The sequence below is a fragment of the Meleagris gallopavo genome, chromosome 11 (genome assembly GCF_000146605.3).
Source record: "Meleagris gallopavo isolate NT-WF06-2002-E0010 breed Aviagen turkey brand Nicholas breeding stock chromosome 11, Turkey_5.1, whole genome shotgun sequence".
NCBI lineage: Eukaryota > Metazoa > Chordata > Aves > Galliformes > Phasianidae > Meleagris > Meleagris gallopavo.
In genome coordinates, this window is record NC_015021.2 from 21701310 (window position 1) to 21712519 (window position 11210).

The following is an 11210-nucleotide window of genomic DNA, read 5'->3' on the forward strand; positions in this document are numbered from 1 at the left end:
AAGAAAAAAAAAAAGCAAAAAAATAAAACAGCAACTCTATTTTATCCAGGCTGTCCATAGTGACCAGTGTTAGCAAATATTATAAAAGCACAAGAACACTAAAACCCGGAGTCCACAAACACATTTTAAAGCACAATTGATGACCAGATAGAAACAGACTATCCCATGCAAAGCTCCATTTGTACCCCTTTTGCTCTTTCCACCTCCTCTTCTGAATAAGAGAGTCAAATTCAGCCCACCGTATAAGGGGCAATTCCTTAGGACACTCCACAACATCTTTTTCCAGAGCTCTGTTACCTAAGAATTATTGCAAGTCCATTTTCCAAACCAAAATACTTTCATAACTTTTCCTGGCAATGTATTATTTCAGATTCCGTTAAAGCAGCTTAATTCAGAAAGCACTCATAGCTCTCTCTTCACTAGTCATGGATTCTGAAGTAGAACTCAGCTAGAAGTCTGATTTCTGTCACTGCAGATGGTATTTGAAGTCTTATGATTCAGTTGTTGTTGGAAGTATGCAGAATAACACACAGAACTACACAACTACACAGAGTGCGTCCATATACAGAGACTGCACTGATCTATTGAAAGAGTAAAAACATGCCCATTTATTTTAAAGCTTTGTGTTCAGATTGATGCTAATCATTATTTAGTGTTACATTATACAGTTACGGGGAGAATACAGAACTGGAGAGGTGAAGGGAAAACAGGACTTGTTCAGTCACTGATGCTTCATCATTTGGTATGTAAAAGGAGGTGAAATAAACCCCCTCTTTTTAAGTGGAAAGTTAGAACTTCTGTTGGTGTCAAGGTCTGTGGAAAACATCATATTCCACAGGAATTAAATCATAGAATCATAGAATCACAAGGTTGGAAACGACCTGCAAGATCATCTAGTCCAACCGTCCTCCCATTACCATTGCTACCACTAATACTTCATAGGTCTGTAGACAATGGAATTTTATCCTAACAAAAGCTACACCTTAAGAGTTTTTAGAGAAATTTTGCCTTATCATTTCCATTTGTCTACAACACTTTCCATATTTCTGCCTCACAGGTAATATCTCTGTAGAAAAGAAGTAGTATGAACTACTTTTCATAATATCCTTGCTATATCAGTCACATTTCTGTGCATCACATGCAGCTTTTACTAAATCAAGATGAAATTTAAGCCTCTTATCAAATAAAATATTGCCAAACTACTTTGAGGAAAGAATCTTCCTATCAAAAAATGGTGCGGATTCTGTAAAAAGCAGAACTTACCTCTTCACTTCTCCCTGGTGACAAAATGTTTAGAGAGATACTTCCTGACACTTCTGCCTTTTGCAGCTGAACATCTCCTCTACACATCAAGAAGCAGAGAGAAATACCTTTGATCCTCAATTACAGAGTGTGTCCTCCATACCCCGCCCTGCTTCACTATTGCTAAAAACTCCTCTGGCCAAAACTGCATTATGCAATAAGAACACCCATGGTCTGGCTTGGCACCGCACTCTCATGACGGCATTAATTTGATAATTAGTAGAGTCAAAGTTGAAGATCTGCAGGGAGGGAGGAGCGTACAAAACTGCAATACTGTATAGGACAATCAGCAAAAAATGTTTATAATTAGTGCCTTCTCTAATTGGGAACGACAAAAATGTACTTCTGCTGCTTTGGGACTTTACAGTGCAGGCTGCTAAAGTTCCTACGAGGCGCAATGAAATGTTTGTGCAAAAATGTGGTGTCAGAGTTACGTAGCCACAAAAATGCAGCTCAATTAATGTCACAGGAAAGTCTCAGGTGAAGCCTTCACCTCCTGCAACCTTTGATTAATACCACTTTCAACCAGTTCTCAGTTCTCCCTGTGTGTTTGTCTCCCAGCCCCACACCCACAGATCGGAACACCATGGAGGACAGAACACAAGATTTATCTGAGCAGAAGCTGGTGAATTTGCCTTAAAAATGCTACAAAAATATACCAAGCCACAAGTACTTGAGGTATTTTAATGATCTAATTTGACAAGTAAATTAGGTAGAAATCTGCATAATACATTATGTTCTAAACTACCTGCCTGCAGTCAAATCATTTCCAAATCTGAATCAGATTCACTTAGGAAGAATATCCCACAAGCAATGTCCAAGGCATCACTGCCACACCTTCCTGCTTCCCTTCCTTACCAAACAGCCGGAGTTGACCCATTAGTAAAAGCTGACTTAGTCCTTCAACCTTTTTTTTCCCCTGTAGTTTTCAATAAAATAAAAAAATAATAGGCTTTCTGTTCAAATACTGCCCAATTCACACAGAAAATTAAAGAAATGGTAAAGCACTTCTGGCAGCAGTAGTTAAGATGCCACATTGCCTTCTATGGCAGAGCCACAAGGCCCTGTCTCTAAAGGTAGACAAACTACTGCGCTAAGGAGGATATAACTTGGGCTGTGGTCTGCAGGGTAGATTCATAAGTGCTGAAATTATTGCCCTGAATATTTCTGCAAGATTCTTACCTCAGCCATTTCTGATTTCAACTATACCTTTCAGGCTAGGTTTTGTAACAGAGCACCGGGGCATGGAGTGGGAGGAGACATTTTCAGGGGCTTTTCAAAAACCACTGATGAAAAACAACATGGAAGTAACACAGTTGTTTTATGTACAAGAGAAGCAACACTTGCAGACCATAGCACCTATGTTCTTGACAGGCCAGCAGCCCTACTTCTAGTCACTCACCTTCCTAGCTGGTTGTATCAGCCACAGGCACCAGCAGAGCTCTGCCAGGGCAGCAGGAGGCAGAAGTCTGTTCACCTCAGCCTGACTTCTCTCAGAAAAGTATTTGTGTAAGAGCCAAGGAAATTCACTTAGGTACTTCTGCCATTCCAAGTGCAAAACTGTACAGCTATTTTCATTCTTTTTTTATATTGCTCCACTGTTATTTTCAGTAATAAATTCCACAAGTTTAAACAATGCAGAAAGAAACGACTTGTGTGAGTTTGCTTTAGTTCTAACAGCTTTAGAAACATTTAAATTTTTACCTGAAGCCAAAAGCCGTGCAAGGGGTAGCTGTTAGTGCAGAAGCAGAGCCTACCTCACAGGAATGAAATGTCAGGATAAGCAGAATCCATTCTTGACATGACGCTGTAAGCAGGTCCTGGGTGGGGGTGTGAAGCTCTCTTTGGGGCTCTCTGTACAGCCACTCCTGCTGCTTCTCCCAGCTTTTACCTAAAGGGGAAATAAGAACTCATAAATACCTTTCACAGTTCACAATCACAGAATACAACTGACTCAGAATACAAAATCTGCCTGAAATGCCTGCTTTTTATGCCAGTTTTAGTCTACGCGCCTTAAGATCATTTTCCTTCACAGAGAATAAATGGAAATAGTCTTTAAGATCAAAACAAAACAAAACAGAAAACAAACCCATATTGTGATGCGTAGTACTATTATAGTGATGGATGAGTGCAGATGCAAGAACAAAGGTTTGTTTTTTTTTTCCACAAAGATCTCAAAGCAGTTTTGCTGCAGCTCTGTAAAGCAGCAGAGGCTTTCCCAAAGAGAGCCTTGTCCCAAAGGAGCTGTTCCCTTCCCCTTTTCAACACCATCTCTACATTTTGCAGAGCTCTCCTCTAAGGTGCATATCTGGAATCAACTTATCTGTGCTCCAGGACAAGTCAGCACTGACTCATAGCATCACATCAACACAAATTTACATAAATCTGGTAAAAGGGGAACATGAAAAGTACAGCAAAACATGTTATGAGAGCTTTATTACTTCCCGAGTGCCATCAAGAATTAGCCTTCCATCTCCCTAACTAGCAGTGTCCAGCCCTGAGCCCAATTAATTAAAAAACTAATCTCTGCAGTTGCTGGTAAAACAGAAATTGGCAACGTGTATGCAAAAAGCAGGTAATTGGGCTGTCTCCCTGAGCCTTATCCCTTGATCCTGCAGTGTACTGTTAATCTGACTGGTGTGTTCCCTTCCCAGTCCCATTTACTTCTCCCTCCAATTGTGTCAGTACCCAAAAGGCAGCAACTCATGGACAGATTGTCTGCTAGGAGAACATCCAGGCAGCTTCTCAACAAGCTTATCCTGCAACTGCCAGAAACAGCTGTTTCTGGTTGTTCTGAGGTCTTTTAGTTGTGTTGCCCAGGTTTATGCCGAGGCTGGCAGGTAATTAAATTGCAAAACCTCTGTTTGCTGCTTCTCACTCTGGTTTCCAGCCAAACAGAGTTGAACACAGCCACATAAAAGGTCATGGAGTGATACAGCAATAATTCTTTTTAGCATGGGAAAGAAAAATTTAAAAAGCAAACCAGAAACATTCGAACACCTACTTCACTGAAAGAAATCCTCCTTATTGTCAGTTCAGAGAGGTTCTCCATATGAAGATATATTTGAGATCAGCATCTCTTCCCAGTCTAACTGAAATTGGTCATGGGTTAAAAAGTATGCTATGTGGGAGTACAGAGACAGAAGTAGTGAAAGGATATAAGCTTGATTTCCTTAGAAGACCAAGCTAAAAATGCCTGAAATGGCTGCTTCACACCTGTATAATGCAGTAAAATTAACACAGTCAAAAACAGTCTAAGGTGAGCTTAACCTGCTATGGAATCATACCACAGGATGATCTGATCACAAATGGTGCTGCCAACCTCCTCCTATAAACATCTGCAGCTTGCGATAGTTATCCTGTGTCCTCAGGACACCTGAGAACTAGCTTCATAGCATATGGAAACCCAGCAATAAGGAATGTCTTATATAGAGAAACTTTTGTTTGGCTTGTCGACAAAATCATGCTGCTTCAAAGAACCTACAGAATACACACTACTGCTCTCAGAAAGTAGAAAGACTACTACTTTACTTTCTACTGTAACAGAACAGGTCAGTTCTTAGAAAGACTTTGCATGGTGTAAAGTATCTAGCATGTGGATTCACATATCCTGGTACCCAGCAGGTCTAGCTCAAGCAGTATCACCCCTGGAATCAGCTGTTAGGCACGTACAGGAGCACAACAGAGACAAGGAATGTATCTTGACAAGGACAATATCTTGATGAGGAATGTGTCTTGGCTCCAGCTTATTGAGGAATGACTTACTTCTATTAGTAATGCAAATAACGTATCTCAGTTATTACATTGTTGCCTGCATGAGTCATACAGTTTTCCAGCATGGTGCTTCACACCTGGTCAGACCAGTTCAGGATCTGTTTTAATTCCACATTAAGAACTGATAATTAGTGAAAACCATGGACAGTAACAACCTCCAGAAGCATAAGGAACATGCATGGCTGACCCAGAAGTTATTGGCATGATGTAAGATGACACCATTTAATATTTCAAGAACAGAGTGTTTCATAAAATTTGGGCACTGAAATGGGCCAGTTGTAAAGAGTAATGCACCAAGATCTTCCGCCTTGTATTTGTTTTACTTCATTGCACAGCTCATTTACCTGCCCCTCACACGGTATGTTATTTAGCTATCCCTGGTACGTAGGCAACCAAAGCAAGTTTCTTCCGCCTACCTGCATCCCAGCCGTACACAAATCACTATCTCATGGGGAATTCTGCTGTTGCAGCCCATGATAAAATAGGAAGATCTCCTTACACCAAGGTTTGCCTGTTTTCTAACCTGTGTTCTACTTTATACTAAGGACAGTACCACACTAGCTACCTTGCAGATCCTGAGCACATATGGTCTGAAAAACAGTCTGGAACAACATGGAGAGCTCTCACTGTATCTACTAATAAAATTTCATTCAGTTTTCATATAAAAACAGCTGTGCATACTGCAAACCAAATGCGCAATAACAGTCACATTGTTATGAAAAATAAGTGATACCACAGTTGAGTGGCACAGGATGAGAAGTGGAGCTTTCCAGTAGCACTGGTCAGGGACATCGTGTCCCTGTCTCTGTTTTCTCATTTCTTTTCCCCTCCTCATTCACATCAGAAGTGCACGCACCTCTGGTGAAGAGCCTCAGTAAACATTTCAGCTATGCACTTGAATGAAATTCCAGCTTTAATTAAGGACTCTGGAGCTGACTCAGCTGTGCTTCTGCAGCAACAGTCTGGAGAGATGGCACAGAACTGATGCAAACCTCAGCTGTGCTCCAACCCACTGAACTGTGGGCAATACTGGTGATAGGTGGACGGTTGAAGTGGATGATTGTGGAGGTGTCATGACAGGAGGTCTTTTCCAACCTTTGTGATTCTATGATGATCCTGAACACGTCCAGCTGTAGAGCATGCCACGTTGGGCGCATCAAAAGAATAATGGCTGTTTGGATCCCTAACAGCTGTTCATTACAAAAGAGGGAGAGGAGCGTCCACGCAAAATCTCCTCAGCGCACTCCGCTCCCCATAGCCGGGCCGCGTACCTTCCCGCCTTCTCGCCGTCACCTCACCTCAGCGGCTCAGCGGAGCCCGCCCGAACTCCCCGCAGCAGCCGTCTGGGGGTCAGACGCCTACAAGTCCCAGCAGCCCCCGCGGCAGCGAGCCCGTGCAAGAGGCGGGAGGTCACCGCAAGGGCTGCTGGGAATGATAGTCCCGGGGAAAGGGCGGGAAGAAAAGCTCCCTCAGGGAGGGACAGCGGGCGGGCGCAACGTGAGGGGAAAATGTCAATGTGGTCCTCTTAGTCTCTGCTGCAGCAAAAGCACTGCGCAAAAGGTTATTATTATTATTTTTTCAAGCTTAATTTTTCCTCCAGCTCAGACAGGATAGGAAATGCATCACTTTCAAACAAATAAAAGGTCTTTACTTACACAAACCTGTCTCTTTTACTTCAGGTGGACCTCCTGGATTTGTGAGCACAGTCTGCCATGATAGCAGTGTTGTGCACCACAGCCACAATCCTGCTGACTAAAATCCAAATAGGCTGTAAAAAGAAGAAAACTCAGGTAAAATCTAATCAGTCATACATTTTTTTACTGCAAGATAACTCATTATGTGTTATGAGCAAAAAAATTGCTCCTGCCTTTGTAGGCACTTTTGGTGTGCACAGTGAATCCTGAATTAATTGTATGTGCAGTGGATTTGAGCAATCAGTGTAAAAAGTGAAAACAGTGCAAGGAGAAAGCACTGGGAAATGGTATAATTCATCTCAATAATACGCATTATTTCTCCAAAAGGACACTTTGGTGAACATTCATGGACTTTATCTAAAACTTATTTCAAGTTTTAGCCTTTATCAGTGTTGTCAAATTAGACCTATTTATAGCCTTATATGCAAAATTTCCTTTTGCCCCTTCATTTTATGAATTCTATTTTAATCTGTGGTGTCTTGTGAAGAGAAAGTATATTCCATGTGCTGCTGAAAGGAAAAAGATGTTGCACAAATTACCTGTTATAATAGAAAGATAGATAGAAGTCTTCTGCTGAACTATCCCAGAGTGCCCCTTACGTGCTTTTCATAGGACAGAAGATGGTGTCCTGTGAGATTTAATCTGCAGTAGGAGGGAAAGAAGAGACAGTTGAAAACTTAGGAAATCAATTGTAATTGCTGACTCCTAAGAACTAGAGAAGCGAACATCCTATCATGGCAATGAAAGTGAGAATAGGGATAAGGAAATGAAAGCCTTCTAAATACACTGACATCAAGGAAAGACTAAGAAAACAGCAAACCCTGCAACTTGCATATCCTGTCTGCTTGACAAAGAAAAAAGAGGCCCACCAGCAATGCTGCGCAATTAAAGGAGAGGAATGTGCATTTTCCAGGCTGAAATAATTATTAATAAATAATATTAACAAATAAATACTATGCAATAAATATTAATGATCATTGCTTTCTACAAAAATACAGAAAGCAATAGCCAGGCTGTTTCAGCCCAGCAAATCCTGCCTCCTCCATGTGGCAGACCCACTCACACTCACAGGTTTGAGCTCAGCTTGCAGAACAGAGATGCTTGTACCCAGAGAGAACTGTGCCCTTTCTTTGATCACCATCTCTGCTCTCCCAAAGAGCTTCCAACTGCAAAGCAAAGCAAAGCTTCAGCACAATGGAAAATGCCAGCACGCCTGTCAGTGCTCCCAGACCAGGATGCTTCAGGAGTCAAAGTGTGTTCTGTCACCTTTTTCTCTTGCAATGCTAATTAGACTGTGCACTCTGCAAGTCCTTTATGCATTTTGTTTGTTGTTGCCCTGTAGCTATAATACATGCATCTCAGGACAAGCAAATGGGCTGAGCAGAAATGTTAGAATTAATCCTGTGTTTTAGAAACAGAGTCGGCAGATTAAAACTGTTTTTCTGCTTTAAGACATTTATTCTACCTCATTAAAGCTGTGTTTGGGCCACAAGCAAATAACACAAATAACACTTCTCTTTTCCCCAGATATTATTTTTTTCCCCAAACTTTGTATCTACTGTGGCACACGGAGGGGAAAAGCCTTGTTTTCATATCTGATCAGGATGGAGACAAATTTTTTCTTCTGGCATTGAAGAATAATGTCCCATGTAAAAAAAAAAACAAACTTGCAAGTCTGAGAGTGTCAGACAACTGAATCTGCATAGAATGCTTCTGTTTATGTTCAGAGTTAATGTACCTAGCTAGAGAACTGGAATTTTGTTGTTTGAGAAGAAAATATCAGCGAACAATGTTTGAATTAACTACAAAGGTCCTAAAGATTTGAAGTATCTCCTCTATGCACATTAACTTATCTGACTGCATTTCCTTTTCGTCCAGTCTTTCCATATAAGAAACTTTATGAAATAATAGGGCTAAAATACATGGAATTACATTCTGTATTTTGCTTAACAGTGCTACAGTTAACCACTGTAAACCAGGGATCATGGATTTGGAACTTGCAGTTAGCTTTTTTGGAGTCAGGCCCATTAATTCCATTATTTGGAATTAACACCTAATGGGAAAGTGGATCTATCTCATTGTTTATTCCTTTAATTTCTGAATAATGACTTTAACTGTGAGTGAGAATTTGAGGCAAATTTTATTCTTTATGATTTTTCTATCAGGAAACAAATCTTCTGCATTTCCACTGTCAGGGTGATCAGTGATGCTGCTTCTTTATTCATATTATTTTGACAGAAGCTCAGGCTTTTTCCTGTGTATGAATTCTCCTCATTTAGACATTTCTTTTATGTGTCCTAGTTTCTCTAGGAGTATGGCATAAGAAACAGGAGTATACCTTCAGTGGAATTCCCAAATCACCACTGACAAAAATAAAATAGAAATACATGGGGGGAAAAAAAAGGAATATAGATATATTCATAGCTTGCAATTTACAGTAATATCAAAACAGTCTGTGTGCCTATTATTACACATTGTGTTTGTACATACATGACTGCTGGAACATTATATACAGTTCTAGTGGTACAATAAGATGACATTATGAAATTTTTACGTCAGCTTTAACAGTACTCCTATAAAACACTTTTTTGTATGTGTGAAATTTCTTTGATTTTATTGCTGTCTTCTGAAAATTATTTGATACTGCTGAAAAGAACTCATTTATGGATCAGCAGGGAGGTTTCTTTTTCTGTAGCTTTATTTCTGCTGTAATTAAGGACTACCAGCAGGATGGTATCTTGTACATACGTACCTAAAAGGCGGATGGTCTGTTAAACATGATACAGTTATTTGCTAAACAGTAGTTTAAGAAGAACTAGGATTATTGTGTTTTTATTTTGGTCAAGGAAAAGCATGGTAATGGTTAAATGGTGAGTGAGGAATTGTGATTCTTGATGTTTGGTATGCATTAATGGTGCTTTCTTTTGTTCAGACGCCTCAAAGGCAGGGATGCTGTAGCATGTTAGAAGGTAGAAAGCAGCTTGTTGGACAGATTTATGTGGTCTTTCAGTTGTGTCAACTGCAGGGCCGGAAGGATTCAGAAGCAATGGCATATTGATATTAAATGATGACAGTAAATGGCCTTGCATCCATGAGAGGAGAAATAAATGTGTGAAAGCAATGAACAAGAAATAGAACCAGTTAAATGCGCTCTGAAATATTTTCATTCAGCTCCAGTTCTCTGTAATTTAATCTTTCTTCAAGTTAAGTTCATCAACTTTTCACTTAAGAGTGAACTGCATTAGCATCTTTGGTGCCCCTTCATAGTTGCAAACTGTGAAAGCAGTGGGCCTTTAAGCCAGAAGGTCTTTTTACATTTCTCTTTATATCCTTCTCTTATTAATAGCCATTTGTCAATGTAGAATTCTCTGAATTTTAGTATAGATGTAAAAATATCTTCTTTTATATGTATCTATCTTTATGATTAATAACAAAGATGTAGAGACTGGCCTAAAAAGACTGATTCCTTTCAAAATTATAAAAGGCTTTCATCCCATCTTCTGATCTGATCTTAAATGAGGACATTTTCAGTTCTGGAAGAACGAGACGTTGCTACCCCATATAAATCAAAATCTGAGTTCATAGTCTAATTTAATCAAAAAGAGGAAGACGAGCTTTTACTGGAAAATGCAGACAGAATCTTCAAATGATAGATAACAGAAGGTCAATGGTAAGTCATATCTTAGAAGAAAAATAAACCAAAGATTTACAGTTGTTAGATTATATTTACTATTAACCTTTACAGTGTAACTAAATAGAAACATTTCCCAGCAGGAATTAGTACTCAGCATGTAGCTTTTGGATCTCCATGGATTTATGAACCATGTTCAATTACGTTTTTAGTTCTTTCCTCATATACAGCACTTTATCACCTTCCCATCTATCAGAGCACCATAAAAATAGGACTCTGCCACTCCTGAGAGACCTATTGTTTCCAGACTTCGCAGACTTACTATTAAAGCTCATTTCATGTTTCATAAATTTTTATTTCAAACATTCATCCCTGGCTCACTTTCCTATCTGGATGACATACTGGATCTTATTCTAATGATAAATTAAATCCTTTCAGCCATATTTCCCTCATTCCAGATGTAGCTCTTTAGAATCTCTGTGGAGTGTCATTTGAGGGTGAGAAAAAACAAAGCCCATTTTGAAAACAAAGGGCAAACTTATCTAAAGTTTGGCATACGCTGAAATCCTCCTCAGTGTAGCTAAGGCAGTTGTTGCTCTCCTGACTCTACATATGGAGAATGCAGTCAGGAAGTGTGCTTCTGTTGAAGGCTGTTTGTCCATATACTCATAGCTTTAAGAGTCTGGAGAAGGGGGGAGCTCTGAGTACTCAAGCTAGTCACCTTAACTGTATCTCTGCCACTGATTCAAATAGAACAGTAATGTATTAGGTGGTGTATAATCAATGGATATACAGATGGTGTGTGTGTG

The 11210-nt window shown here is 39.9% G+C and overlaps 1 protein-coding gene and 1 long non-coding RNA gene across 7 annotated transcripts in view; one reads left to right on the plus strand and one right to left on the minus strand.

Annotated features, from left to right (window-relative positions):
- The window catches only part of LOC104912718 (serine palmitoyltransferase small subunit B-like), a 9965-nt gene extending 1048 nt beyond the window's left edge, over nt 1-8917 (minus strand). Inside the window, exons 1-5 of one of the 6 annotated variants that reach the window (XR_004160879.1) lie at nt 7840-8917; nt 7310-7412; nt 6732-6844; nt 3060-3193; nt 1264-1342 (exon numbers count right to left, since the gene is read on the minus strand). The gene's annotated coding sequence lies outside the window, so the exon portion shown is untranslated. The other 5 variants (XM_010716975.2, XM_031555009.1, XM_031555007.1 and 2 more) reach the window with 5 other exon arrangements.
- Nucleotides 6529-11210, plus strand: part of LOC104912717 — a 9309-nt gene continuing 4627 nt past the window's right edge. The window contains exons 1-2 of the long non-coding RNA XR_794840.3: nt 6529-6636; nt 6756-6866. This is a non-coding gene — a long non-coding RNA (uncharacterized LOC104912717). The remainder of the gene's footprint in view (nt 6637-6755; nt 6867-11210) is intronic.